The following is a 5,764-nucleotide window of genomic DNA, read 5'->3' as shown; positions in this document are numbered from 1 at the left end:
AAAAAAAAAAACAGTTTCTGATGTGGGTATCTTAAAAATTATGTATACTGTCAAAATTAGAACTTGATTTTTAATTTTGATCAAAAATATTCATTAATTTGTAATAATAAATAAAAAACTAGTCCTAATCATATTTGATGATTTTGCTCAAAAATAATGTCTCTTTTTTTGAGATGTAAAGAAAAACTGAATACATAAATCAATTGTAAGTACAGCAATAAAACTTAAAAAAGAAAATTTAATATAATCCATAATAAAATTTGAATGTAGAATGAATTAAGAGGCCAAACTATGAACAAAATGGCATTCCGTTTGAAAATCGGTTTATTTAAACAAAGTTATGTAAATTTGAAGTTTGTCAAACCCTTAACCTAGCCAATTTACAAGTCCAAACTTGTATCCAATTTGGCATAATTTTTTGCAAAAAAATGAAGCGTCTCGAATTTAAGTTGAAAGTTTTGTTTTATACTAAATACATTAAATATTTTAAATTTTCAAAATGCCAAAGAGAGGAAAGCATGTTCTAAACGAATTTAATAAAATAAATGAATGATTAATGAATCATAAACAATATGAGTTTTCGCTTGACAATCGGCTCAGTTTTGATGAAGTTATGACAGTTTAAGGTTGGTGTGGGAGAAAAGAATTTAGTCCTGAGCGTACGTGTAGTGAAGTTTCATAGCTCTGACGCAGTGAAGTTGTGTAATGTTTATCATCTGACTTTCTCTCTTGCTCTCTCTCTTTCTCTCACTTATATAAGCGCAATTAGTACACTTTTGGTGGTAGCTGCCACATTTGCTCGCTGATTGAGAAATTAGCCAAGTCGAGTCGATTCGAGTCGAGACTGGACTCGCAGGACTTTTATGGCATTAAAACGTTGCAAAAGCAAAGCTTCATTATAGCCAACGTTGTGTCAGCACTGAACGTGAATGTGAATCCGAATGTTGCGATTGCGTGTGCGTCCATTTGCTCATTTGGCCCAAACTGAAGCTCAACTGTAAGCCAAATGCTGTTAGCCATGTTTCTGTGTGTGTGTGTGTGTGTGTGTGTGTGTGTGTGTGTGTGTGTGTGTGTGTGTGTGTGCGTGACAATTGTTAGTACGCAGTTTGGCAAACTTTTGTTGATTGCCATAAACTTTGGCGCGGCTCTTTACTTCATTTCACTTCAGTTCAGTTCAGTTCACTTCACTTCATCTTATGTTATTTTTTCTCTTCGTTTTTGGCCCTTACGTGCAACTAGCCATTTATGCTTAGGCTTAATCGACGCTTTGACTAACAAATTTTTTATGTTAGCCACATTGATGAAGTTGGCCAAGTGCGTGCCATGAATGCAAAGCACAAAGTAGATACATTGTATTTGAGAGTTGTACGATGAGTGTAATGGAGAGAACATTTGGAGTGGGGAAAGGAGATGAGGTCCAAAGCATCAGCTTCCAGTTGAATAGTTCAGGCCGCACATTAACCTCAAATCGAATGGGCCAAAACGCAGCGAGTCGCGGTCAGCGCACAAAACTGACACGTTAAAAGCGGCCATCAAATGCATGTGTAAACAACATAGAAACTCGTGTCCAATTATGGTCAGCTAGCAGCTAGCACTCTTGGCCAGGTCATTTGGGCCAACTACATGTTGTCCAGCGAGAGGGAGAGAAATGGAAAGAGAGAAAAGCGAGGCGAGGCATACTAAAAATAAATGAAGACATTAGCGACGCTCAAATGACATGTTATCGAGTAGTTTTTGCCCCACAAATGATGGGAAAAGCGAAAAAGACCCCCCCAACCTTCTCCCATTTTGCCACTCCCCCCTTGGGCAGCCTTTTGTGTAGATTATAAACAAACAACAATAATGCGCAACCTTTGGCTTGGCAGGTTTTTAGCTTTTTTTAAAGCGCTCGTTTTAGCGCGCTTTAGATTCTAAGCAATGATACAGAAACATGCAAACTTCCGGCACAGGCCGGAAGTGCTGAAGCGACAGCGAACCATACAAATATACAACAGAAAGAGAGAAAGAGAGAGCGATATCGAGAGAGAAAGGGAGAGACACACACATGAAAAAGCCATTAGCCTAGCACATTGCACAAAGATTGAAAGCCACGGGTTTGGCTTTTTTAGTGTGTGTTTGCGATAAATTTTCATTTCGCCTTTTGCCGAGCTGCGCTTTTTCCATCCGCTCATACCACCCCACCCCTAACCCCACCAACCCTCTTTCCGAACACCCTTAGTCCACCCACACTCACCTGAGCTCAACGCAATCAGATGAAGCTACCGACATGCACGTAAATTATTTAAAACCTAGACTAAGAGTAAAGGCTACGGTCGAGCTAACACGACTGCGAGAGACCCAGTACATATTTTTGATAAAAGGTATGTTTTTGAAGTATTCAGAAAATGTTGATGCCGAAATCCGACATAGTACATTGTGATGAACAGGACATATCGGAACCACAATTAGTGACGTAGAAATCATTTTCATTATAAAAAATTAAATTTTTCTGCATCATTTTCCATATTTTCCCCTTGTGTTTGGAAAACTCGATATTTGTAACTCGATGTTTTATTTGTCGATTCAGCGAAAACTCGATTTTTTTATTATTTTCATTTTAATTTTAAGCTCGATTGACAGTGTGAATACATCGACTCGATGGTTGATGTAGATCAGGAATTTTTACCATCTGGGATTTGCTACGCCACTTTTTACCTACGCACACTTTTTCACAAACTAAATACACCCTTTGTACTTTTTAAGTACAGAGTCTAATAAAAGTTAGCCGAGGGCGGCACTCTAACTAAAATAGCCGCTTGTCCGCCTGTCTGGACTGCGGCTAAATGTAAATTGTGGCAAGTAAAGTAGCTTTACCCCCGCCCCCCCTCGGCTCCCCTCACTCCCTCTGCTAACATTACACTGCACTCAATCAATACGCTGGCCCATCAATTAAAGGTCATTTACATGTCAATGCAACCACAAACAACAAACCACAATATTTAGCATACGACTTGACTCCTTTGGTAATTGAAGCTCTCTCTCCCCCTCTCTTTCTTTCTCTCTCTCTCTCTTTTCGCTGCGTCACGTCATTCTTTGAACCTAGATTTACCATAACCCCTTCCCTTAGCTTGGCTAACGGCATTTGCATGTATTTCAGCAGTTTCCAGTACTGCAAAAAATACTTTTGTTACCAAAATAGTTTGCAGTTTGTAATTTTTACTGCGTTGTAATTTGTAAAGTGCCATGCTCCCAGTCTTTATTTCTACAGCTCTTCTATTATTATTCCCTTTTTTATGCACTTTTCAGTTTGCATTTTGTTCTGCGTCTGCATTCCGAATTAAGTCATTAAAGGCACGAAAAAAAGCAACTTTAAAGTTCTTCTGCAAAAGTTAAAACAATTTTAAGTTAAACTATAGAAATTTAAAAGGAATTTGCACAATTGATATGAAGGCATTGAGGTTTCTCGTTTCAATTGTTGACTTTTATTTCAGAAATATAAAAAAATATGCACCAAGAGATTAAACTACAATTTGATTATTCAACTTGGGCATTTTGTGGACTTAAACTGCTTGAGAATTCCAAGAACTGAAGCTGAAAAGTATGCTTTAAATTTGCCTTTGATTGAAGAACAATGCCAAACAAACAAATGAGCAATTAATCTGAGTGCAAATGGCAACTGATTTGCATATTCATCATTGTTTGGCTTTGATTACTTCCCCCCCAGTTTTCCCCCTCATTTCCGTCTTCTCTTGCAATTTATGTGTTGCATTGTTTATGACAGCTTTATCGCTAGTTAATGACATACTACCATGATTTATATGCTGGCCAGAATGTCGTCTCTGCTGACAACAGAGGGCGCTAATGAGCTTGGCTTAAGCCGAAAACTACTTGAAAAACTTTTCCATTTAAAGTTAATAATTTGAGCACAGTGCTGACAATAAATTACTTGACAGTTTGGGAACAGAAAACAAATTTCGCAAGCATGACAGTTGACATTTATGCAGACTTGTTTGTGTCATGACGTTGACTGCAGTTGCCAACTCTCCTTCCCTCTTCTCTCTCATTACCCACCATTTCTTGGCCAGCAACGCAATATTGTCCAGAGTCCTTGTTTGTTGTCCTTCCCGATGCTGGCGCCGTAATTTTTATAATGAGAAATTGTCGGCACATAAAATGAAGTCCAGACTATGACAGCTGACAACGCGCTCTGCGAGAGCTGCCTACTTTAAGCTACCTCACCACCCTCTTTTCACCTCACCTCGACACCCATCTCTTTCCGCCTCCCGCTTTCCTCCTCCAACTCCCCCCACAATTGCTGTTAATTTAAAGCTTTTTCAAATTTCCGCGTCAGCTGCCCAAAGCATTGTTGTTGCTGCTTTTGTACATAATGAGTTCGCGACGCTCTCAAGTTTTAATATACCCATACCAAAGCCACTAAGAGGGTATATAAGTTGTATAGAAAACTAAAAAAGCTCTTGAAAGGGGATAAGGGGATAAGAATGTATATATAAATGAAGATATTTCCAAAAAAAAAATTAAAAATTTGAATTTTTTCAAATTCATTTTTAAAATATTAGCCATTTTTAATATTATTTTTATTTTTTTTAGTAGGCGTATTTTAAAACTTCTCTGTCCTAGGACTAAATTTTTTTTAAAGATATTCACATTTCGATTTATCTGTTTCTTGATTTCTCACCTGTAAATATACGAGTTTATTTGTCAAATCAGCTTACAACATTCGAGCCAAATTCATTTCAAGAATGTTCAAGAAAATATATAAAGATGCTGCATATGTTACATCATTTTTTAATGAAACGGGGAAACTAATTATTTACAAATTGTTTAGATATCCAATCTTGGTATGGGTATATTTAAATTGAGCATCCACGGCATACTTCTTGTTTGCTATTGGCACGGTATTTGTGCGCAACGCAATTGATTACAAAAGGAAAAGCAAAAGACAGAAGAAAACAGAGACGAGAGAGTTAACAAAAAGTTGATTTTTCCATTTTCGTACTTTATTCTTTGACTTTTTATTTTTTACTCGGGAAAGTGGGTTAAAATAAAATACAATCTTTCAAGGTTCAATGCGGAGAACTTTGCTTTTTTCGTTGTGCCTCCTGTTTGAATGAGTACATGCTCAAAGGTCAAGTGAGCAGTTTATATACCTGCAAAAAACAAAAAAAATTATATTTAAATTCAGTTATACACAAAGAAATGGGATCTGACTTTGCGTGCTCATGTCCAGGGGCAACTTTACTTTTACCTTTCTATATATTCGGATTTTGTTTATTTTTTTGGGTCAGTCATATATTTCAATTAAAGTTGAACATGCAAAGCAGAAAGAACAGGCTAAAAAAAATTTCTGACTTAAGCCTCATTCCGAGCTGTCCCAAAGTCAACGGAATTCTTCATGTGCCGGAGCTGAGCTCATGCGTGAGCTAATGAAAAATGATTTATAGACGCGCCGCATAAAATTCCTGTGGCAGCAACAGCAGCAACAACTTTCCCCCACTAACTTGGCCACAACGAGAAGAAGGAAGTTCTTTATGCGTGCGAGTAACTTGCTGACTTTGCTCGCACAATGTGTAATTAACACGCTGCATGACAACAACAACAACAATAACAACGAGAACAACCAACAAAAGCAGAAATGTGGTCTAAAGAATGCTTAGAACTGATTTTCCTGGTTCAATGCGGTTGCCAACTTGATGAAAAGAGAAATGCAAAACCAAAAGCCATCAACTATAAAATGAACAATCTAAGTTTTCATAATGCGATATCG

Source organism: Drosophila innubila (assembly GCF_004354385.1).
Source record: "Drosophila innubila isolate TH190305 chromosome 3R unlocalized genomic scaffold, UK_Dinn_1.0 2_E_3R, whole genome shotgun sequence".
In the NCBI taxonomy this organism is placed as follows: domain Eukaryota; kingdom Metazoa; phylum Arthropoda; class Insecta; order Diptera; family Drosophilidae; genus Drosophila; species Drosophila innubila.
This window is presented reverse-complemented; position numbering follows the sequence as displayed.